The sequence below is a fragment of the Struthio camelus genome, chromosome 24 (genome assembly GCF_040807025.1).
Source record: "Struthio camelus isolate bStrCam1 chromosome 24, bStrCam1.hap1, whole genome shotgun sequence".
In the NCBI taxonomy this organism is placed as follows: Eukaryota; Metazoa; Chordata; class Aves; order Struthioniformes; family Struthionidae; genus Struthio; species Struthio camelus.
This window is the reverse complement of record NC_090965.1, coordinates 565,340-589,944: the sequence shown is the minus strand read 5'-3', so window position 1 is coordinate 589,944 and position 24,605 is coordinate 565,340.

The following is a 24,605-nucleotide window of genomic DNA, read 5'->3' as shown; positions in this document are numbered from 1 at the left end:
GGCGGCCCCGGCCGCCCCAAAAGGTACTGGGAGGCGGCCCGGCCACTCCGAAAGGCACTCGGAGGCGGCCCGGCCGCCCCGAAAGGCACTCGGAGCCTCCACAGTCGCACCGAAAGGCACTCGGAGCCTGCCCGGCCGCCACAAAGGCAATCGGAGGCGGCTCGGCCACCCTGAAAGGCACTCAGAGCCTCCGCGGACGCCCCGAAAGGCACTCGGAGTCGGTTCGGCCACCCACAAAGGCACTTGGAGCCTCCCCGGCCTCCCCGAAAGGCACTCGGAGCCTCGCCGGTCGCTCATAAAGGCACTCAGAGGTGGCCCAGCCGCACCGAAAGGCACTCGGAGCCTCGCAGGCCGCTCAAAAAGGCATTCGGAGCCTCCACGGTCGCCCCGAAAGGCACTCGGAGGCGGCCCGGCCACCCTGAAAGGTACTCGGAGCCTGCCCGGACGCCCCAAAAGGCACTCGGAGCCTCCCCGGCCGCACCAAAAGGCACTCTGTGGCGGCCCGGCCTCCCGGAAAGGCACTGGGACGGGCCCAGCTGCCTCGAAAGGCACTCGGAGGCAGTCCGGCAACCCACAAAGGCACTCAGAGCCTCCCCGCCGCCCACAAAGGCACTCGGAGCCTCCCCGGCCGCCCACAAAGGCACTCGGAGGCAACCTGACCGCCCACAAAGGCACTCGGAGCCTCCCCGGCCTCCCCAAAAGGCACTCGGAGTTGGCCCGGTTGCACCAAAAGGCACTTTGAGCCGGCCCGGTCGCCCCGAAAGGCACTCGGAGGCGGACCAGCCACCCCGAAAGGCACTCGGAGCCTCCCCGTCCGCCCGAAAGGCACTCGGAGCCGGCCCGGCCACCCACAAAGGCACTCGGAGCCTCCCCGGCCGCACCAAAAGGCACTCGGAGGTGGTCCGGCCACCCCGAAAGGCACTCGGAGCCTCCCCGGCCGCCCCCAAAAGCACTCGGAGCCTCCCCTGCCGCCACGAAAGGCACTCGGAGGCGGCCCGGCCTCCCCGAAAGCCACTCGGAGCCTCCCCGGCCGCCCCGAAAGGCACTCGGAGCCTGCCCGGCCTCCCACAAAGGCACTCGGAGCCTCCCCGGCCGCCTCCAAAGGTACTCGGAGGCGTCCCGGCCACCCCGAAATGCACTCGGAGCCTAACTGGCCGCCCCGAAAGGCACTCAGAGCCTCCCCGGCCACCCACAAAGGCACTCGGAGCCTTGGCCTGCCCCCCCGAAAGGTACTTGAAGCCGGCCCGGCCACCCGGAAAGCCACTCGGAGGCGGCCCCAGCCGCCCCGAAAGGCACTCGGAGGCGGCCCGGCCTCCCCGAAAGGCACTCGGAGCCTCCCCGGCTGCCCCGAAAGGCACTCGGAGCCTGCCCGGCTGCCCCGAAAGGCACTCGGAGCCTCCCCGACCTTCCACAAATGCACTCGGAGCCTCCCCGGCCGCCCCGAAAGGCACTCGGAGCCTTCCCAGCCTCCTCGAAAGGCACTCGGAGCTTGCCCGGCCGCCCCGAAAGGCACTCGGAGCTTGCCCGGCCGCCCCGAAAGGCACTCGGAGCCTCCCCGGCCGCCCCAAAAGGCACTCGGAGCCTGCCCGACCTCCCACAAAGGCACTCGGAGCCTCCCCGGCCGCCTCGAAAGGCACTCGGAGACTCCCCGGCCGCCCCAAAAGGCACTCGGAGCCTCCCCGGCCGCCCCGAAAGGCACTCGGAGTCTCCCCGGCTGCCCACAAAGGCACTCGGAGATGGCCCGGCCACCCCCAAAGGCACTCAGAGCGTCGCCGGCCCCCTGAAAAGCACTCAGAGCCTCCCCAGATGCCCCGAAAGGCACTCGGAGCCTCCCCGGCCGCCCCCAAGGGCACTCCGAGGCAGCCCGGCCACCCCGAAAGGCACTCGGAGCCTCCCCGGCTGCACCGAAAGGCACTCGGAGCCTTCCCGGATGCCCCAAAAGGCACTCGGAGAGGGGCCGGCAACCCCCAAAGGCACTCAGAGCGTCCACGGCCCCCCGAAAGGCACTCGGAGCCTCCCCGGCCGCCCCCAAGGGCACTCGGAACCTCCCCGGCCGCCCCAAAAGGCACTCGGAGCCTCCCCAGCCTCCCCGAAAGGCACTCAGAGCCTCCCCGGATGCCCTGATAGGCACTCGGAACCTCCCAGGCCGCCACGAAAGGCACTCGGAGCCTCCCCAGTCGCACCGAAAGGCACTCGGAGCCTGCCCGGACGCCCACAAAGGCACTCGGAGGCGGCTCGGCCGCCCACAAAGGCACTCGGAGGCGGCTCGGCCACCCTGAAAGGCACTCAGAGCCTCCCCGGTCGCTCATAAAGGCACTCGGAGGTGGCCCAGCCGCACCGAAAGGCACTCGGAGCCTCGCAGGCCGCTCAAAAAGGCATTCGGAGCCTCCCCGGTCGCCCCGAAAGGCACTCGGAGGCGGCCCGGCCGCCCACAAAGGCACTCGGAGGCAGCCCCGGCCGCCCCGAAAGGCACTCGGAGGAGGCCTGGACGCCCCGAAAGGCACTCGGAGCCTCCCCGGCCACCCCGAAAGGCACTCGGAGCCTCCCCGGCCGCCCCGATGGCACTCAGAGGTGGCCCGGCCACCCCGAAAGGCACTCGGAGCCTCCCCGGCCGCCCCGAAAGGCACTAGGATGCGGCCCGGCCACCCCAAAAAGCACTCAGAGGCGGCCCGGCCTCCCCGAAAGGCACTCGGAGCCTCCCCGGCCGCCCCGAAAGCCACTCGGAGGCGGCCCCGGCCGCCCCAAAAGGTACTGGGAGGCGGCCCGGCCACTCCGAAAGGCACTCGGAGGCGGCCCGGCCGCCCCGAAAGGCACTCGGAGCCTCCACAGTCGCACCGAAAGGCACTCGGAGCCTGCCCGGCCGCCACAAAGGCAATCGGAGGCGGCTCGGCCACCCTGAAAGGCACTCAGAGCCTCCGCGGACGCCCCGAAAGGCACTCGGAGTCGGTTCGGCCACCCACAAAGGCACTTGGAGCCTCCCCGGCCTCCCCGAAAGGCACTCGGAGCCTCGCCGGTCGCTCATAAAGGCACTCAGAGGTGGCCCAGCCGCACCGAAAGGCACTCGGAGCCTCGCAGGCCGCTCAAAAAGGCATTCGGAGCCTCCACGGTCGCCCCGAAAGGCACTCGGAGGCGGCCCGGCCACCCTGAAAGGTACTCGGAGCCTGCCCGGACGCCCCAAAAGGCACTCGGAGCCTCCCCGGCCGCACCAAAAGGCACTCTGTGGCGGCCCGGCCTCCCGGAAAGGCACTGGGACGGGCCCAGCTGCCTCGAAAGGCACTCGGAGGCAGTCCGGCAACCCACAAAGGCACTCAGAGCCTCCCCGCCGCCCACAAAGGCACTCGGAGCCTCCCCGGCCGCCCACAAAGGCACTCGGAGGCAACCTGACCGCCCACAAAGGCACTCGGAGCCTCCCCGGCCTCCCCAAAAGGCACTCGGAGTTGGCCCGGTTGCACCAAAAGGCACTTTGAGCCGGCCCGGTCGCCCCGAAAGGCACTCGGAGGCGGACCAGCCACCCCGAAAGGCACTCGGAGCCTCCCCGTCCGCCCGAAAGGCACTCGGAGCCGGCCCGGCCACCCACAAAGGCACTCGGAGCCTCCCCGGCCGCACCAAAAGGCACTCGGAGGTGGTCCGGCCACCCCGAAAGGCACTCGGAGCCTCCCCGGCCACCCCCAAAAGCACTCGGAGCCTCCCCTGCCGCCACGAAAGGCACTCGGAGGCGGCCCGGCCTCCCCGAAAGCCACTCGGAGCCTCCCCGGCCGCCCCGAAAGGCACTCGGAGCCTGCCCGGCCTCCCACAAAGGCACTCGGAGCCTCCCCGGCCGCCTCCAAAGGTACTCGGAGGCGGCCCGGCCGCCCCAAAAGGCACTCGGAGCCTCACTGGCCGCCCCGAAAGGCACTCAGAGCCTCCCCGGCCACCCACAAAGGCACTCGGAGCCTTGGCCTGCCCCCCCGAAAGGTACTTGAAGCCGGCCCGGCCACCCGGAAAGCCACTCGGAGGCGGCCCCAGCCGCCCCGAAAGACACTCGGAGCCGGCCCGGTCCCCCAGAAAGGCACTCGGAGCCTCCCCGGCTGCCCCGAAAGGCACTCGGAGCCTGCCCGGCTGCCCCGAAAGGCACTCGGAGCCTCCCCGACCTTCCACAAATGCACTCGGAGCCTTGGCCAGCCACCCCGAAAGGCAGTCGGAGCCTTCCCAGCCTCCTCGAAAGGCACTCGGAGCATCATCGGATGCCCCGAAAGGCACTCGGAGCCTGCCCGGTCACCCCGAAAGGCACTCGGAGCCTCCCCGGCCGCCCCAAAAGGCACTCGGAGCCTCGCCGGCCGCCCCGAAAGGCACTCGGAGCCTCCCCGGCCGCCCCGAAAGGCACTCGGAGCCTCCCCGACCTCCCACAAAGGCACTCGGAGCCTCCCCGGCCGCCCCGAAAGGCACTCAGACGCGGCCCGGCCACCCCGAAAGGCACTCGGAGCCTGCCCGGCCGCCCACAAAGGCACTCGGAGCCTGCCCGGCCGCCTCGAAAGGCACTCGGAGGCTCCCCGGCCGCCCCAAAAGGCGCTCGGAGCCTCCCCGGCCGCCCCGAAAGGCACTCGGAGCCTCCCCGGCTGCCCACAAAGGCACTCGGAGCCTGCCCGGCCACCCCCAAAGGCACTCAGAGCGTCGCCGGCCCCCCGAAAGGCACTCGGAGCCTCCCCAGATGCCCCGAAAGGCACTCGGAGCCTCCCCGGCCGCCCCGAAAGGCACTCGGAGGCAGCCCGGCCACCCCGAAAGGCACTCGGAGCCTCCTCGGCCACCCCGAAAGGCACTCGGAGCCTTCCCGGATGCCCCGAAAGGCACTCGGAGCCTCCCCGGACGCCCCGAAAGGCACTCGGAGCCTCCCCGGCTGCACCAAAAGGCACTCGGAGCCTCCCCGGACGCCCACAAAGGCACTCGGAGCCACCCGGGCGGCCCACAAAGGCACTCGGAGCCTCCCCGGCCACCCCGAATGGCACTCGGAGCTGGCCCGGCCGCCCCGAAAGGCACTCGGTGCCAGCTCTGCCGTCCCAAAAGCCACTCGGAGCCTCCCCGACCGCCCCGAAAGGCACTCGGAGCCTCCCTGGCCGCCCCGAAAGGCACTCGGAGCCTCCCCGGCCACCCTGAAAGGCACTCGGAGCCTCCCAGGCCGCCCCGAAAGGCACTCGGAGCCTCCCCGGCCGCCCCCAAAGGCACTCGGAGCCTGCCTGGATGCCCACAAAGACACTCGGAGCCTCCCGACCGCCCCGAAAGGCACTCGGAGCCTCCCCGGCCACCCCCAAAGGCACTCAGAGCCTGCCCGGCCACTCCGAAAGGCACTCGGAGCCTCCCCGGCTGCCCCGAAAGGCACTCGGAGGCAGCACGGCTGCCCCGAAAGACACTCGGAGCCTCCCCGGCCTCCCCGAAAGGCACTCGGAGCCTCCCCGGCCGCCCACAAAGGCACTCGGAGCCTCCACGGACACCCCAAAAGGCACTCGTAGGGGGCCCGGCCGCCCACAAAGGCAATCGGAGCCTCCCAGGCCGCCACGAAAGGCACTCGGAGCCTCCCTGGCCGCCCCGAAAGGAACTCGGAGCCTCCCGGGCCACCCCGAAAGGCACTCGGAGCCTCCCCGGCCACCCCGAAAGGCACGAGGAGGCGGCCCGGCCGCCCCAAAAGGCACTCGGAGCCTCCCTGGCCGCCCACAAAGCCACTCGGAGCCTGCCCAGCCTCCCCAAAAGGCACTCGGAGGTGGCCCGGCGGCCCCGAAAGGCACTCGGAGCCTCCCCAGCCACCCTGTAAGGCACTCGTAGCCTCCCCGACCACCCCGAAAGGCACTCGGAGGCGGACAGGCCTCCCCGAAAGGTACTCGGAGGCGACCTGGCCTCCCCGAAAGGCACTCGGAGCCTTCCCGGCCACCCCGAAAGGCACTCGGAGGAGACCCGGCCGCCTCGAAAGGCACTCGGAGCCTGCACAACCGCCCCGAAAGACACTCGGAGCCTGCCCGACCACCCCAAAAGGCTCTCGGAGCCTACTCGGCCGCCCCGAAAGGCACTCGGAGGAGACCCGGCTGTCTCCAAAGGCACTCGGAGCCTGCACGACCGCCCCAAAAGACACTCGGAGCCTGCCCGACCACCCCAAAAGGCTCTCGGAGCCTACTCGGCCGCCCCGAAAGGCACTCGGAGCGGCCCGGCCGCCCCGAAAGGGACTCGGAGGCGGCCCGGCCACCCACAAAGGCATTCGGAGCCTCCCCGGCCTCCCCGAAAGGCACTCGGAGCCTGCCCGGCCTCCCCGAAAGGCACTCGGAGCCTCCCCGGCCGCCTCGAAAGGCACTTGGAGACTGCACTGCCGCCCTGAAAGGCACTCGGAGGCGGACCGGCCACCCCGAAAGGCACTCGGAGGCGGCCCGGCCTCCCCGAAAGGCACTCGGAGGCGGACCAGCCGCGCTGAAAGGCTCTCAGAGGCGGACCGGCCGCCCCGAAAGGCACTCGGAGCCTCCCTGGCCTCCCCGAATGGCACTCGGAGCCTCCCCGGACGCCCCGAAAGGCACTCGGAGCCTCCACGGACGCCCCGAAAGGCTCTCAGAGGCGGCCTGGCCGCCCCGAAAGGCACTCGGAGCCTCCCCGGCCGCCCCGAAAGGCACTCGGAGGCGGCCCGGCCTCCCCGAAAGGCACTCGGAGGCGGTCCGGCCTCCCTGAAAGGCACTTGGAGCCTCCCCGGCCGCCCCGAAAGGCACTCGGAGCCTCCCAGGCCACCCCGAAAGGCACTCGGAGCCGGCTCGGCCATCCCAAAAGGCACTCGGAGCCAGCCCGGCCTCCCCGAAAGGCACTCGGAGCCTCCCAGGCCGCCTCGAAAGGCACTCGGAGCCTCCCAGGCCACCCTGAAAGGCACTCGGAGCCTCCCCGGCCGCCCCGAAAGGCACTCGGAGGCGGCCCGGCCGCCCACAAAGGCACTCGGAGCCTCCCCGGCCTCCCCGAAAGGCACTCGGAGCCTTCCACTCCGCCCCGAAAGGCACTCGTAGGCGACCCGGCCGCCTGAAAGGCACTCGGAGCCTGCACGACCGCCCCGAAAGACACTCGGAGCCTGCCCGACCACCCCAAAAGGCTCTCGGAGCTTACTCGGCTGCCCCGAAAGGCACTCGGAGCCAGCCCAGCAGCCCCGAAATGCACTTTAAGGGGGAACGGCCGCCCACAAAGGCACTCGGAGCCTCCCCGGCCGCCCCGAAAGCCACTCGGAGCCTGCCTGGCTGCCCCGAAAGGCAATCGGAGCCTCCCCGGCCTCCCCGAAAGGCACTCGGAGCCTTCCCCTCCGCCCCGAAAGGCACTCGTAGGCGACCCGGCCGCCTGAAAGGCACTCGGAGCCTGCACGACCGCCCCGAAAGACACTCGGAGCCTGCCCGACAACCCCAAAAGGCTCTCGGAGCTTACTCGGCTGCCCCGAAAGGCAGTCGGAGCCAGCCCAGCAGCCCCGAAATGCACTTTAAGGGGGAACGGCCGCCCACAAAGGCACTCGGAGCCTCCCCGGCTGCCCCGAAAGGCACTCGGAGCCTGCCTGGCTGCCCCGAAAGCCACTCGGAGCCTCCCCGGCCACCCCAAAAGGCACTCGGAGCCTCCCCGACCAACCCGAAAGGCACTCGGAACCTCCCCGGCCGCCCCGAAAGGCACTCGGAGCCTCCCCGGCCACCCCGAAAGGCACTCGGAGGCATCACGGCCGTCCCGAAAGGTACTCGGAGCCTCCACGGCCGCCCCGAAAGGCACTCAGAGCCTGCCCGGCCTCCCCGAAAGGCACTCGGAGGCGGCCCGGCCTCCCCGAAAGGCACTCGGAGCCTCCCCGGCCGCCTCGAAAGGCACTCGGAGCCTCCCAGGCCACCCCGAAAGGCACTCGGAGCCTCCCCGGCCGCCCCGAAAGGCACTCAGAGGCGGCCCGGCCTCCCCGAAAGGCACTCGGAGGCGGACCAGCCGCGCTGAAAGGCTCTCAGAGGCAGCCCGGCCGCCCCGAAAGGCACTCGGAGCCTCCCCGGCCGCCCCGAAAGGCACTCGGAGCCTCTCCGGCCACCCCAAAAGGCACTCGGAGCCTCCCCGGCCCCCCCGAATGGCACTCGGAGGCGGCCCGGCCGCCCCGAAAGGCACTCGGAGCCGGCTCGGCCGTCCCAAAAGGCACTCGGAGCCAGCCCGGCCGCACCAAAAGGCACTCGGAGCCAGCCCGGCCGCCCCGAAAGGAACTTGGAGCCTCCCTGGCCGCCCACAAAGGCACGCGGGGGCGGCCCGGCCGCCCCAAAAGGGACTCGGAGCCTTCCCCTCCGCCCCGAAAGGCACTCGTAGGCGACCCGGCCGCCTCCAAAGGCACTCGGAGCCTGCCCGACCACCCCAAAAGGCTCTCGGCGCCTACACGACCGCCCCGAAAGGCAGTCAGAGCCAGCCCGACCGGCCCGACATGCACTTTATGGGGGAACGGCCTCCCCGAAAGGCACTCGGAGCCTCCACGGCCGCCCCGAAAGGCACTCGGAGGCGGCCCGGCCGCCCCAAAAGGCACTCGGAGCCTCCCCAGCCGCCCCGAAAGGCACTCGGAGCCTCCCCGGCCGCCCCAAAAGGCACTCGGAGCCTCCCCGGCCGTCCCGAAAGGTACTCGGAGCCTCACCGGCCACCCCGAAAGGCACTCGGAGGCGGCCCGGCCTCCCCGAAAGGCACTCGGAGGCGGTCCGGCCTCCCTGAAAGGCACTCGGAGCCTCCCCGGCCGCCCACAAAGGCACTCGGAGCCTCCCAGGCCACCCCCGAAAGGCACTCGTAGCGGGCTCGGCCATCCCAAAAGGCACTCGGAGCCAGCCCGGCCTCCCCGAAAGGCACTCGGAGCCTCCCCGGCTGCCCCGAAAGGCACTCGGAGCCTTCCCCTCCGCCCCGAAAGGCACTCGGAGGCGGCCTGGCCTCCCCGAAAGGCACTCGGAGCCTCCCCGGCCGCCCCGAAAGGCACTCGGAGCCTCCCAGGCCACCCCGAAAGGCACTCGGAGCCTCCCCGGCCGCCCCGAAAGGCACTCGGAGGCGGCCCGGCCGCCCACAAAGGCACTCGGAGCCTCCCCGGCCTCCCCGAAAGGCACTCGGAGCCTCTCCGGCCGCCCCGAAAGGCACTCGTAGGCGACCCGGCCGCCTCCAAAGGCACTCGGAGCCTGCACGACCGCCCCGAAAGACACTCGGAGCCTGCCCGACCACCCCAAAAGGCTCTCAGAGCCTACTCGGCCGCCCCGAAAGGCAGTCGGAGCCAGCCCAGCAGCCCCGAAATGCACTTTAAGGGGGAACGGCCGCCCACAAAGGCACTCGGAGCCTCCCCGGCCGCCCCGAAAGGCAGTCGGAGCCTCCCCGGCTGCCCCGAAAGGCAATCGGAGCCTCCCCGGTCGCCCCGAAAGGCACTCGGAGCCTCCCCGGCCACCCCAAAAGGCACTCGGAGCCTCCCCGGCCGCCCCGAAAGGCAATCGGAGCGTCCCCGGCCTCCCCAAATGGCACTCGGAGCCTCCCCGGCCGCCCCGAAAGGCACTCGGAGCCTCCCCGGCCGCCCCGAAAGGCAGTCGGAGCCAGCCCAGCAGCCGCGAAATGCACTTTATGGGGGAACGGCCTCCCCGAAAGGCACTCGGAGCCTCCACGGCCGCCCCGAAAGGCACTCGGAGGCGGCCCGGCCACCCCGAAAGGCACTCGGAGCCTCACCGGCGGCCCCGAAAGGCACTCGGAGCCTACCCGGCCGCCCCGAAAGGCACTCGGAGCCTTGGCCGGCCACCCCGAAAGGCACTCGGAGCCTGCCCGGCCTCCCCCAAAGGCACTCGGAGCCTCCCCGGCCGCCTCGAAAGGCACTCGGAGCCTCGCAGGCCACCCCCGAAAGGCACTCGGAGCCTCCCCGGCCGCCCCGAAAGGCACTCGGAGGCGGCCCGGCCTCCCCGAAAGGCACTCGGAGGCGGACCAGCCGCGCTGAAAGGCTCTCAGAGGCGGCGCGGCCGCCCCGAAAGGCACTCGGAGCGTCCCCGGCCTCCCCAAATGGCACTCGGAGCCTGCACGGCCGCCCCGAAAGGCACTCGGAGCCTCCCCGGCCGCCCCGAAAGGCACTCGGAGCCTCCCCGGCCGCCCCGAAAGGCAGTCGGAGCCAGCCCAGCAGCCCCGAAATGCACTTTATGGGGGAACGGCCTCCCCGAAAGGCACTCGGAGCCTCCACGGCCGCCCCGAAAGGCACTCGGAGGCGGCCCGGCCACCCCGAAAGGCACTCGGAGCCTCCCCGGCCGCCCCGAAAGGCACTCGGAGGCGGCCCGGCCGCCTCCAAAGGCACTCGGAGCCTGACCGACCGCCCCGAAAGGCACTCGGAGCCTCGCCGGCTGCACCGAAAGGCACTCGGAGCCTCCCCGGCCTCCCCGAAAGGCACTCGGAGGCGGCCCGGCCGCCCACAAAGGCACTCGGAGCCTCCCCGGCCTCCCCGAAAGGCACTCGGAGCCTTCCCCTCCGCCCCGAAAGGCACTCGTAGGCGACCCGGCCGCCTCGAAAGGCACTCGGAGCCTGCACGACCGCCCCAAAAGACACTCGGAGCCTGCCCGACCACCCCAAAAGGCTCTCAGAGCCTACTCGGCCGCCCCGAAAGGCAGTCGGAGCCAGCCCAGCAGCCCCGAAATGCACTTTAAGGGGGAACGGCCGCCCACAAAGGCACTCGGAGCCTCCCCGGCCGCCCCGAAAGGCAGTCGGAGCCTCCCCGGCTGCCCCGAAAGGCAATCGGAGCCTGCCCGGTCGCCCCGAAAGGCACTCGGAGCCCCCCCGGCCACCCCAAAAGGCACTCGGAGCCTCCCCGACCAACCCGAAAGGCACTCGGAACCTCCCCGGCCGCCCCGAAAGGCACTCGGAGCCGGCCCGGCCGCCCCGAAAGGCACTCGGAGGCATCACGGCCGTCCCGAAAGGTACTCGGAGCCTCCACGGCCGCCCCGAAAGGCACTCGGAGGCGGCCCGGCCTCCCCGAAAGGCACTCGGAGGAGGCCCGGCCTCCCCGAAAGGCACTCGGAGCCTCCCCGGCCGCCTCGAAAGGCACTCGGAGCCTCGCAGGCCACCCCCGAAAGGCACTCGGAGCCTCCCCGGCCGCCCCGAAAGGCACTCGGAGGCGGCCCGGCCTCCCCGAAAGGCACTCGGAGGCGGACCAGCCGCGCTGAAAGGCTCTCAGAGGCGGCCCGGCCGCCCCGAAAGGCACTCGGAGCGTCCCCGGCCTCCCCAAATGGCACTCGGAGCCTGCACGGCCGCCCCGAAAGGCACTCGGAGCCTCCCCGGCCGCCCCGAAAGGCAGTCGGAGCCAGCCCAGCAGCCCCGAAATGCACTTTATGGGGGAACGGCCTCCCCGAAAGGCACTCGGAGCCTCCACGGCCGCCCCGAAAGGCACTCGGAGGCGCCCGGCCACCCCGAAATGCACTCGGAGCCTCCCCGGCCGCCCCGAAAGGCACTCGGAGCCTCCCCGGCCGCCCCGAAAGGCACTCGGAGGCGGCCCGGCCACCCCGAAAGGCACTCGGAGCCTGCCCGGCCTCCCCCAAAGGCACTCGGAGCCTCTCCGGACGCCCCGAAAGGCACTCGGAGCCTCCCAGGCCACCCCGAAAGGCACTCGGAGCCTCCCCGGCCTCCCCGAAAGGCACTCGGAGCCTCCCCGGCCGCCCCGAAAGGCACTCGGAGCCTCCCCGGCCGCCCCGAAAGGCACTCGGAGGCGGCCCGGCCTCCCCGAAAGGCACTCGGAGCCTGCCCGGCCTCCCCGAAAGGCACTCGGAGCCTTCCTAGCCGACCCCAAAGGCACTCGGAGTTCCCCGGCCGCCCCGAAAGGCACTGGGAGCCTCCCCGGCCGCCTCGAAAGGCACTCGCAGCCTTCGCCGGCCCCCCCGATAGGCACTCGGAGCTGGCCAGCCGCCCCCAAAGGCACTCGGAGCCTCCCCTGCCGCCCACAAAGGCACTCGGAGCCTTCGCCGGCCCCCCCCAAAGGCACTCGGAGCCTCCCCGGCCGCCCCGAAAGCCACTCGGAGCCTCGCCGGCTGCACCGAAAGGCACTGGGAGGCGGTCTGGCAACCCCGAAAGGCACTCGGAGCCTGCCCGGCCGCCCACAAAGGCACTCAGAGTTCCCCGGCCGCCCCGAAAGGCACTCGGAGCCTTCCCCTCCGCCCCGAAAGGCACTCGTAGGCGACCCGGCCGCCTCCAAAGGCACTCGGAGCCTGCACGACCGCCCCGAAAGACACTCGGAGCCTGCCCGACCACCCCAAAAGGCTCTCAGAGCCTACTCGGCCGCCCCGAAAGGCAGTCGGAGCCAGCCCAGCAGCCCCGAAATGCACTTTAAGGGGGAACGGCCGCCCACAAAGGCACTCGGAGCCTGACCGACCGCCCCGAAAGGCACTCGGAGCCTCGCCGGCTGCACCGAAAGGCACTCGGAGCCTCCCCGGCCTCCCCGAAAGGCACTCGGAGGCGGCCCGGCCGCCCACAAAGGCACTCGGAGCCTCCCCGGCCTCCCCGAAAGGCACTCGGAGCCTTCCCCTCCGCCCCGAAAGGCACTCGTAGGCGACCCGGCCGCCTCCAAAGGCACTCGGAGCCTGCACGACCGCCCCGAAAGACACTCGGAGCCTGCCCGACCACCCCAAAAGGCTCTCAGAGCCTACTCGGCCGCCCCGAAAGGCAGTCGGAGCCAGCCCAGCAGCCCCGAAATGCACTTTAAGGGGGAACGGCCGCCCACAAAGGCACTCGGAGCCTCCCCGGCCGCCCCGAAAGGCAGTCGGAGCCTCCCCGGCTGCCCCGAAAGGCAATCGGAGCCTGCCCGGTCGCCCCGAAAGGCACTCGGAGCCCCCCCGGCCACCCCAAAAGGCACTCGGAGCCTCCCCGACCAACCCGAAAGGCACTCGGAACCTCCCCGGCCGCCCCGAAAGGCACTCGGAGCCGGCCCGGCCGCCCCGAAAGGCACTCGGAGGCATCACGGCCGTCCCGAAAGGTACTCGGAGCCTCCACGGCCGCCCCGAAAGGCACTCGGAGGCGGCCCGGCCTCCCCGAAAGGCACTCGGAGGAGGCCCGGCCTCCCCGAAAGGCACTCGGAGCCTCCCCGGCCGCCTCGAAAGGCACTCGGAGCCTCGCAGGCCACCCCCGAAAGGCACTCGGAGCCTCCCCGGCCGCCCCGAAAGGCACTCGGAGGCGGCCCGGCCTCCCCGAAAGGCACTCGGAGGCGGACCAGCCGCGCTGAAAGGCTCTCAGAGGCGGCGCGGCCGCCCCGAAAGGCACTCGGAGCGTCCCCGGCCTCCCCAAATGGCACTCGGAGCCTGCACGGCCGCCCCGAAAGGCACTCGGAGCCTCCCCGGCCGCCCCGAAAGGCACTCGGAGCCTCCCCGGCCGCCCCGAAAGGCAGTCGGAGCCAGCCCAGCAGCCCCGAAATGCACTTTATGGGGGAACGGTCTCCCCGAAAGGCACTCGGAGCCTCCACGGCCGCCCCGAAAGGCACTCGGAGGCGCCCGGCCACCCCGAAATGCACTCGGAGCCTCCCCGGCCGCCCCGAAAGGCACTCGGAGCCTCCCCGGCCGCCCCGAAAGGCACTCGGAGGCGGCCCGGCCACCCCGAAAGGCACTCGGAGCCTGCCCGGCCTCCCCGAAAGGCACTCGGAGCCTCTCCGGACGCCCACAAAGGCACTCGGAGCCTCCCAGGCCACCCCAAAAGGCACTCGGAGCCTCCCCGGCCTCCCCGAAAGGCACTCGGAGCCTCCCCGGCCGCCCCGAAAGGCACTCGGAGCCTCCCCGGCCGCCCCGAAAGGCACTCGGAGGCGGCCCGGCCACCCCGAAAGGCACTCGGAGCCTGCCCGGCCTCCCCCAAAGGCACTCGGAGCCTCTCCGGACGCCCCGAAAGGCACTCGGAGCCTCCAAGGCCACCCCGAAAGGCACTCGGAGCCTCCCCGGCCTCCCCGAAAGGCACTCGGAGCCTCCCCGGCCGCCCCGAAAGGCACTCGGAGCCTCCCCGGCCGCCCCGAAAGGCACTCGGAGGCGGCCCGGCCTCCCCGAAAGGCACTCGGAGCCTGCCCGGCCTCCCCGAAAGGCACTCGGAGCCTTCCTAGCCGACCCCAAAGGCACTCGGAGTTCCCCGGCTGCCCCGAAAGGCACTGGGAGCCTCCCCGGCCGCCTCGAAAGGCACTCGCAGCCTTCGCCGGCCCCCCCGATAGGCACTCGGAGCTGGCCAGCCGCCCCCAAAGGCACTCGGAGCCTCCCCTGCCGCCCACAAAGGCACTCGGAGCCTTCGCCGGCCCCCCCCAAAGGCACTCGGAGCCTCCCCGGCCGCCCCGAAAGCCACTCGGAGCCTCGCCGGCTGCACCGAAAGGCACTGGGAGGCGGTCTGGCAACCCCGAAAGGCACTCGGAGCCTGCCCGGCCGCCCACAAAGGCACTCAGAGTTCCCCGGCCGCCCCGAAAGGCACTCGGAGCCTTCCCCTCCGCCCCGAAAGGCACTCGTAGGCGACCCGGCCGCCTCCAAAGGCACTCGGAGCCTGCACGACCGCCCCGAAAGACACTCGGAGCCTGCCCGACCACCCCAAAAGGCTCTCAGAGCCTACTCGGCCGCCCCGAAAGGCAGTCGGAGCCAGCCCAGCAGCCCCGAAATGCACTTTAAGGGGGAACGGCCGCCCACAAAGGCACTCGGAGCCTGACCGACCGCCCCGAAAGGCACTCGGAGCCTCGCCGGCTGCACCGAAAGGCACTCGGAGCCTCCCCGGCCTCCCCGAAAGGCACTCGGAGGCGGCCCGGCCGCCCACAAAGGCACTCGGAGCCTCCCCGGCCTCCCCGAAAGGCACTCGGAGCCTTCCCCTCCGCCCCGAAAGGCACTCGTAGGCGACCCGGCCGCCTCCAAAGGCACTCGGAGCCTGCACGACCGCCCCGAAAGACACTCGGAGCCTGCCCGACCACCCCAAAAGGCTCTCAGAGCCTACTCGGCCGCCCCGAAAGGCAGTCGGAGCCAGCCCAGCAGCCCCGAAATGCACTTTAAGGGGGAACGGCCGCCCACAAAGGCACTCGGAGCCTCCCCGGCCGCCCCGAAAGGCAGTCGGAGCCTCCCCGGCTGCCCCGAAAGGCAATCGGAGCCTGCCCGGTCGCCCCGAAAGGCACTCGGAGCCCCCCCGGCCACCCCAAAAGGCACTCGGAGCCTCCCCGACCAACCCGAAAGGCACTCGGAACCTCCCCGGCCGCCCCGAAAGGCACTCGGAGCCGGCCCGGCCGCCCCGAAAGGCACTCGGAGGCATCACGGCCGTCCCGAAAGGTACTCGGAGCCTCCACGGCCGCCCCGAAAGGCACTCGGAGGCGGCCCGGCCTCCCCGAAAGGCACTCGGAGGAGGCCCGGCCTCCCCGAAAGGCACTCGGAGCCTCCCCGGCCGCCTCGAAAGGCACTCGGAGCCTCGCAGGCCACCCCCGAAAGGCACTCGGAGCCTCCCCGGCCGCCCCGAAAGGCACTCGGAGGCGGCCCGGCCTCCCCGAAAGGCACTCGGAGGCGGACCAGCCGCGCTGAAAGGCTCTCAGAGGCGGCGCGGCCGCCCCGAAAGGCACTCGGAGCGTCCCCGGCCTCCCCAAATGGCACTCGGAGCCTGCACGGCCGCCCCGAAAGGCACTCGGAGCCTCCCCGGCCGCCCCGAAAGGCACTCGGAGCCTCCCCGGCCGCCCCGAAAGGCAGTCGGAGCCAGCCCAGCAGCCCCGAAATGCACTTTATGGGGGAACGGTCTCCCCGAAAGGCACTCGGAGCCTCCACGGCCGCCCCGAAAGGCACTCGGAGGCGCCCGGCCACCCCGAAATGCACTCGGAGCCTCCCCGGCCGCCCCGAAAGGCACTCGGAGCCTCCCCGGCCGCCCCGAAAGGCACTCGGAGGCGGCCCGGCCACCCCGAAAGGCACTCGGAGCCTGCCCGGCCTCCCCGAAAGGCACTCGGAGCCTCTCCGGACGCCCCGAAAGGCACTCGGAGCCTCCCAGGCCACCCCGAAAGGCACTCGGAGCCTCCCCGGCCTCCCCGAAAGGCACTCGGAGCCTCCCCGGCCGCCCCGAAAGGCACTCGGAGCCTCCCCGGCCGCCCCGAAAGGCACTCGGAGGCGGCCCGGCCTCCCCGAAAGGCACTCGGAGCCTGCCCGGCCTCCCCGAAAGGCACTCGGAGCCTTCCTAGCCGACCCCAAAGGCACTCGGAGTTCCCCGGCCGCCCCGAAAGGCACTGGGAGCCTCCCCGGCCGCCTCGAAAGGCACTCGCAGCCTTCGCCGGCCCCCCCGATAGGCACTCGGAGCTGGCCAGCCGCCCCCAAAGGCACTCGGAGCCTCCCCTGCCGCCCACAAAGGCACTCGGAGCCTTCGCCGGCCCCCCCCAAAGGCACTCGGAGCCTCCCCGGCCGCCCCGAAAGCCACTCGGAGCCTCGCCGGCTGCACCGAAAGGCACTGGGAGGCGGTCTGGCAACCCCGAAAGGCACTCGGAGCCTGCCCGGCCGCCCACAAAGGCACTCAGAGTTCCCCGGCCGCCCCGAAAGGCACTCGGAGCCTCCACGACCACCCACAAAGGCACTCGGAGCCTCCCCGGCCGCCTCCAAAGGTACTCGGAGGCGGCCCAGAAACCCCGAAAGGCACTCGGAACCTTCCTAGCCGCCCCAAAAGGCACTCGGAGCCTCCCCGGCTGCCCACAAAAGCACTCGGAGCCTTGGCCGGCCACCCCGAAACGCATTCGGAGCCTGCCCGGCCGCCCCCAAAGGCACTCGGAGGCGGCCCCGGCCGCCCCGAAAGGCACTCGGAGGAGGCCCGGCCGCCCAAAAAGGGACTCGGAGCCTGCCAGGCCACCCCGAAAGGCACTCGGAGCCTCCCCGGCCGCCCTGAAAGGCACTAGGATGCGGCCCGGCCTCCCCGAAAGGCATTCGGAGCCTCCGCGGACGCCCCGAAAGGCACTCAGAGTTCCCCGGCCGCCCCGAAAGGCACTCGGAGCCTTCCTAGCCGCCCCAAAAGGCACTCGGAGCCTCCCCGGCCGCCTCGAAAGGCACTCGCAGCCTTCGCCGGCCCCCCCGAAAGGCACTCGGAGCTGGCCAGCCGCCCCCAAAGGCACTCGGAGCCTCCCCTGCCACCCACAAAGGCACTCGGAGCCTTCGCCGGCCCCCCCCAAAGGCACTCGGAGCCTCCCCGGCCGCCCCGAAAGCCACTCGGAGGCGGCCGCGGCCACCCCGAAAGGCACTGGTAGGCAGACCGGCCGCCCCGAAAGGCACTCGGAGCCTGTCCGGCTGCCCCGAAAGGCACTCGGAGGCTCCCCGGCTGCCCCGAAAGGCACTCAGAGCCTCCCCGGCCTCCCCGAAAGGCACTCGGAGCCAGCCCGGCCGCCCCGAAAGCCACTCGGAGGCGGCCCCGGCCGCCTCGAAAGGCACTGGGAGGCGGCCCGGCCACTCTGAAAGGCACTCGGAGGCGGCACGGCCGCCCCGAAAGGCACTTGGAGCCGGCCTGGCCGCCCCGAAAGGCACTAGGAGCGGGCCCGGCCACCCCAAAAGGCACTCGGAGGTGGCCCGGCCGCCCCGAAAGGCACTCGGAGCCTCCCCGACCTCCCACAAAGGCCCTCGGAGCCTCCCCGGCCGCCCCGAAAGGCACTCAGACGCGGCACGGCCGTCCCGAAAGGCAATTGGAGGTGGCCCGGCTGCCCCCAAAGGCACTTGGAGCCGGCCTGGCCGCCCCGAAAGGCACACGGAGCGGGCCCGGCCGCCCCAAAAGGCACTCGGAGGTGGCCCGGCTGCCCCCAAAGGCACTCGGAGCCTCCCCGGACGTCCCAAAAGGCACTCGGAGAGGGGCCGGCAACCCCCAAAGGCACTCAGAGCGTCCACGGCCCCCCGAAAGGCACTCGGAGCCTCCCCGGCCGCCCCCAAGGGCACTCGGAACCTCCCCGGCCACCCCAAAAGGCACTCGGAGCCTCCCCAGCCTCCCCGAAAGGCACTCAGAGCCTCCCCGGATGCCCTGATAGGCACTCGGAACCTCCCAGGCCGCCACGAAAGGCACTCGGAGCCTCCCCAGTCGCACCGAAAGGCACTCGGAGCCTGCCCGGACGCCCACAAAGGCACTTGGAGCCTCCCCGGTCGCCCCGAAAGGCACTCAGAGCCTCCGCGGACGCCCCGAAAGGCACTCGGAGTCGGTCCGGCCACCCACAAAGGCACTCAGAGCCTCCCCAGCCTCCCCGAAAGGCACTCGGAGCCTCCCCGGTCGCTCATAAAGGCACTCGGAGGTGGCCCAGCCGCACCGAAAGGCACTCGGAGCCTCGCAGGCCGCTCAAAAAGGCATTCGGAGCCTCCACGGCCGCCCACAAAGGCACTCGGAGGCGGCCCGGCCGCCCTGAAAGGTACTCGGAGCCTGCCCGGACGCCCCAAAAGGCACTCGGAGCCTCCCCGGCCGCACCAAAAGGCACTCTGTGGCGGCCCGGCCTCCCGGAAAGGCACTGGGACGGGCCCAGCTGCCTCGAAAGGCACTCGGAGGCAGTCCGGCCACCCACAAAGGCACTCGGAGCCTCCCCGCCGCCCACAAAGGCACTCGGAGCCTCCCCGGCCGCACCAAAAGGCACTCGGAGGCGGACCAGCCACCCCGAAAGGCACTCGGAGCCTCCCCGTCCGCCCGAAAGGCACTCGGAGCCGGCCCGGCCACCCCGAAAGGCACTCGGAGCCTCCCCGGCCGCACCAAAAGGCACTCGGAGGTGGTCCGGCCACCCCGAAAGGCACTCGGAGCCTCCCCGGACACCCCGAAAGGCACTCGGAGCCTCCCCTGCCGCCACGAAAGGCACTCGGAGCCTCCCCGGTCGCCCCGAAAGCCACTCGGAGCCTCCCCGGCCGCCCCAAAAGGCGCTCGGAGCCTCCCCGGCCTCCCCGAAAGGCACTCGGAGCCTCCCCGGCTGCCCACAAAGGCACTCGGAGCCTGCCCGGCCACCCCCAAAGGCACTCAGAGCGTCGCCGGCCCCCCGAAAGGCACTCGGAGCCTCCCCAGATGCCCCGAAAGGCACTCGGAGCCTCCCCGGCCGCCCCGAAAGGCACTCGGAGGCAGCCCGGCCACCCCGAAAGGCACTCGGAGCCTCCTCGGCCACCCCGAAAGGCACTCGGAGCCTTCCCGGATGCCCCGAAAGGCACTCGGAGCCTCCCCGGACGCCCCGAAAGGCACTCAGAGCCTCCCCGGCTGCACCAAAAGGCACTCGGAGCCTCCCCGGACGCCCACAAAGGCACTCGGAGCCACCCGGGCGGCCCACAAAGGCACTCGGAGCCTCCCCGGCCACCCCGAATGGCACTCGGAGCTGGCCCGGCCGCCCCGAAAGGCACTCGGTGCCAGCTCTGCCGTCCCAAAAGCCACTCGGAGCCTCCCCGACCGCCCCGAAAGGCACTCGGAGCCTCCCTGGCCGCCCCGAAAGGCACTCGGAGCCTCCCCGGCCACCCTGAAAGGCACTCGGAGCCTCCCAGGCCGCCCCGAAAGGCACTCGGAGCCTCCCCGGCCGCCCCCAAAGGCACTCGGAGCCTGCCTGGATGCCCACAAAGACACTCGGAGCCTCCCGACCGCCCCGAAAGGCACTCGGAGCCTCCCCGGCCACCCCCAAAGGCACTCAGAGCCTGCCCGGCCGCTCCGAAAGGCACTCGGAGCCTCCCCGGCTGCCCCGAAAGGCACTCGGAGGCAGCACGGCTGCCCCGAAAGACACTCGGAGCCTCCCCGGCCTCCCCGAAAGGCACTCGGAGCCTCCCCGGCCGCCCACAAAGGCACTCGGAGCCTCCACGGACACCCCAAAAGGCACTCGTAGGGGGCCCGGCCGCCCACAAAGGCAATCGGAGCCTCCCAGGCCGCCACGAAAGGCACTCGGAGCCTCCCTGGCCGCCCCGAAAGGAACTCGGAGCCTCCCGGGCCACCCCGAAAGGCACTCGGAGCCTCCCCGGCCACCCCGAAAGGCACGAGGAGGCGGCCCGGCCGCCCCAAAAGGCACTCGGAGCCTCCCTGGCCGCCCACAAAGCCACTCGGAGCCTGCCCAGCCTCCCCAAAAGGCACTCGGAGGTGGCCCGGCGGCCCCGAAAGGCACTCGGAGCCTCCCCAGCCACCCTGTAAGGCACTCGTAGCCTCCCCGACCACCCCGAAAGGCACTCGGAGGCGGACAGGCCTCCCCGAAAGGTACTCGGAGGCGACCTGGCCTCCCCGAAAGGCACTCGGAGCCTTCCCGGCCACCCCGAAAGGCACTCGGAGGAGACCCGGCCGCCTCGAAAGGCACTCGGAGCCTGCACAACCGCCCCGAAAGACACTCGGAGCCTGCCCGACCACCCCAAAAGGCTCTCGGAGCCTACTCGGCCGCCCCGAAAGGCACTCGGAGGAGACCCGGCTGTCTCCAAAGGCACTCGGAGCCTGCACGACCGCCCCAAAAGACACTCGGAGCCTGCCCGACCACCCCAAAAGGCTCTCGGAGCCTACTCGGCCGCCCCGAAAGGCACTCGGAGCGGCCCGGCCGCCCCGAAAGGGACTCGGAGGCGGCCCGGCCACCCACAAAGGCATTCGGAGCCTCCCCGGCCTCCCCGAAAGGCACTCGGAGCCTGCCCGGCCTCCCCGAAAGGCACTCGGAGCCTCCCCGGCCGCCTCGAAAGGCACTTGGAGACTGCACTGCCGCCCTGAAAGGCACTCGGAGGCGGACCGGCCACCCCGAAAGGCACTCGGAGGCGGCCCGGCCTCCCCGAAAGGCACTCGGAGGCGGACCAGCCGCGCTGAAAGGCTCTCAGAGGCGGACCGGCCGCCCCGAAAGGCACTCGGAGCCTCCCTGGCCTCCCCGAATGGCACTCGGAGCCTCCCCGGACGCCCCGAAAGGCACTCGGAGCCTCCACGGACGCCCCGAAAGGCTCTCAGAGGCGGCCTGGCCGCCCCGAAAGGCACTCGGAGCCTCCCCGGCCGCCCCGAAAGGCACTCGGAGGCGGCCCGGCCTCCCCGAAAGGCACTCGGAGGCGGTCCGGCCTCCCTGAAAGGCACTTGGAGCCTCCCCGGCCGCCCCGAAAGGCACTCGGAGCCTCCCAGGCCACCCCGAAAGGCACTCGGAGCCGGCTCGGCCATCCCAAAAGGCACTCGGAGCCAGCCCGGCCTCCCCGAAAGGCACTCGGAGCCTCCCAGGCCGCCTCGAAAGGCACTCGGAGCCTCCCAGGCCACCCTGAAAGGCACTCGGAGCCTCCCCGGCCGCCCCGAAAGGCACTCGGAGGCGGCCCGGCCGCCCACAAAGGCACTCGGAGCCTCCCCGGCCTCCCCGAAAGGCACTCGGAGCCTTCCACTCCGCCCCGAAAGGCACTCGTAGGCGACCCGGCCGCCTGAAAGGCACTCGGAGCCTGCACGACCGCCCCGAAAGACACTCGGAGCCTGCCCGACCACCCCAAAAGGCTCTCGGAGCTTACTCGGCTGCCCCGAAAGGCACTCGGAGCCAGCCCAGCAGCCCCGAAATGCACTTTAAGGGGGAACGGCCGCCCACAAAGGCACTCGGAGCCTCCCCGGCCGCCCCGAAAGCCACTCGGAGCCTGCCTGGCTGCCCCGAAAGCCACTCGGAGCCTCCCCGGCCTCCCCGAAAGGCACTCGGAGCCTTCCCCTCCGCCCCGAAAGGCACTCGTAGGCGACCCGGCCGCATGAAAGGCACTCGGAGCCTGCACGACCGCCCCGAAAGACACTCGGAGCCTGCCCGACAACCCCAAAAGGCTCTCGGAGCTTACTCGGCTGCCCCGAAAGGCAGTCGGAGCCAGCCCAGCAGCCCCGAAATGCACTTTAAGGGGGAACGGCCGCCCACAAAGGCACTCGGAGCCTCCCCGGCTGCCCCGAAAGGCACTCGGAGCCTGCCTGGCTGCCCCGAAAGCCACTCGGAGCCTCCCCGGCCACCCCAAAAGGCACTCGGAGCCTCCCCGACCAACCCGAAAGGCACTCGGAACCTCCCCGGCCGCCCCGAAAGGCACTCGGAGCCTCCCCGGCCACCCCGAAAGGCACTCGGAGGCATCACGGCCGTCCCGAAAGGTACTCGGAGCCTCCACGGCCGCCCCGAAAGGCACTCAGAGCCTGCCCGGCCTCCCCGAAAGGCACTCGGAGGCGGCCCGGCCTCCCCGAAAGGCACTCGGAGCCTCCCCGGCCGCCTCGAAAGGCACTCGGAGCCTCCCAGGCCACCCCGAAAGGCACTCGGAGCCTCCCCGGCCGCCCCGAAAGGCACTCAGAGGCGGCCCGGCCTCCCCGAAAGGCACTCGGAGGCGGACCAGCCGCGCTGAAAGGCTCTCAGAGGCAGCCCGGCCGCCCCGAAAGGCACTCGGAGCCTCCCCGGCCGCCCCGAAAGGCACTCGGAGCCTCTCCGGCCACCCCAAAAGGCACTCGGAGCCTCCCCGGCCCCCCCGAATGGCACTCGGAGGCGGCCCGGCCGCCCCGAAAGGCACTCGGAGCCGGCTCGGCCGTCCCAAAAGGCACTCGGAGCCAGCCCGGCCGCACCAAAAGGCACTCGGAGCCAGCCCGGCCGCCCCGAAAGGAACTCGGAGCCTCCCTGGCCGCCCACAAAGGCACGCGGGGGCGGCCCGGCCGCCCCAAAAGGGACTCGGAGCCTTCCCCTCCGCCCCGAAAGGCACTCGTAGGCGACCCGGCCGCCTCCAAAGGCACTCGGAGCCTGCCCGACCACCCCAAAAGGCTCTCGGCGCCTACACGACCGCCCCGAAAGGCAGTCAGAGCCAGCCCGACCGGCCCGACATGCACTTTATGGGGGAACGGCCTCCCCGAAAGGCACTCGGAGCCTCCACGGCCGCCCCGAAAGGCACTCGGAGGCGGCCCGGCCGCCCCAAAAGGCACTCGGAGCCTCCCCAGCCGCCCCGAAAGGCACTCGGAGCCTCCCCGGCCGCCCCAAAAGGCACTCGGAGCCTCCCCGGCCGTCCCGAAAGGTACTCGGAGCCTCACCGGCCACCCCGAAAGGCACTCGGAGGCGGCCCGGCCTCCCCGAAAGGCACTCGGAGGCGGTCCGGCCTCCCTGAAAGGCACTCGGAGCCTCCCCGGCCGCCCACAAAGGCACTCGGAGCCTCCCAGGCCACCCCCGAAAGGCACTCGTAGCGGGCTCGGCCATCCCAAAAGGCACTCGGAGCCAGCCCGGCCTCCCCGAAAGGCACTCGGAGCCTCCCCGGCTGCCCCGAAAGGCACTCGGAGCCTTCCCCTCCGCCCCGAAAGGCACTCGGAGGCGGCCTGGCCTCCCCGAAAGGCACTCGGAGCCTCCCCGGCCGCCCCGAAAGGCACTCGGAGCCTCCCAGGCCACCCCGAAAGGCACTCGGAGCCTCCCCGGCCGCCCCGAAAGGCACTCGGAGGCGGCCCGGCCGCCCACAAAGGCACTCGGAGCCTCCCCGGCCTCCCCGAAAGGCACTCGGAGCCTCTCCGGCCGCCCCGAAAGGCACTCGTAGGCGACCCGGCCGCCTCCAAAGGCACTCGGAGCCTGCACGACCGCCCCGAAAGACACTCGGAGCCTGCCCGACCACCCCAAAAGGCTCTCAGAGCCTACTCGGCCGCCCCGAAAGGCAGTCGGAGCCAGCCCAGCAGCCCCGAAATGCACTTTAAGGGGGAACGGCCGCCCACAAAGGCACTCGGAGCCTCCCCGGCCGCCCCGAAAGGCAGTCGGAGCCTCCCCGGCTGCCCCGAAAGGCAATCGGAGCCTCCCCGGTCGCCCCGAAAGGCACTCGGAGCCTCCCCGGCCACCCCAAAAGGCACTCGGAGCCTCCCCGGCCTCCCCGAAAGGCACTCGGAGCGTCCCCGGCCTCCCCAAATGGCACTCGGAGCCTCCCCGGCCGCCCCGAAAGGCACTCGGAGCCTCCCCGGCCGCCCCGAAAGGCAGTCGGAGCCAGCCCAGCAGCCGCGAAATGCACTTTATGGGGGAACGGCCTCCCCGAAAGGCACTCGGAGCCTCCCAGGCCACCCCGAAAGGCACTCGGAGGCGGCCCGGCCACCCCGAAAGGCACTCGGAGCCTCACCGGCGGCCCCGAAAGGCACTCGGAGCCTACCCGGCCGCCCCGAAAGGCACTCGGAGCCTTGGCCGGCCACCCCGAAAGGCACTCGGAGCCTGCCCGGCCTCCCCCAAAGGCACTCGGAGCCTCCCCGGCCGCCTCGAAAGGCACTCGGAGCCTCGCAGGCCACCCCCGAAAGGCACTCGGAGCCTCCCCGGCCGCCCCGAAAGGCACTCGGAGGCGGCCCGGCCTCCCCGAAAGGCACTCGGAGGCGGACCAGCCGCGCTGAAAGGCTCTCAGAGGCGGCGCGGCCGCCCCGAAAGGCACTCGGAGCGTCCCCGGCCTCCCCAAATGGCACTCGGAGCCTGCACGGCCGCCCCGAAAGGCACTCGGAGCCTCCCCGGCCGCCCCGAAAGGCACTCGGAGCCTCCCCGGCCGCCCCGAAAGGCAGTCGGAGCCAGCCCAGCAGCCCCGAAATGCACTTTATGGGGGAACGGCCTCCCCGAAAGGCACTCGGAGCCTCCACGGCCGCCCCGAAAGGCACTCGGAGGCGGCCCGGCCACCCCGAAAGGCACTCGGAGCCTCCCCGGCCGCCCCGAAAGGCACTCGGAGGCGGCCCGGCCGCCTCCAAAGGCACTCGGAGCCTGACCGACCGCCCCGAAAGGCACTCGGAGCCTCGCCGGCTGCACCGAAAGGCACTCGGAG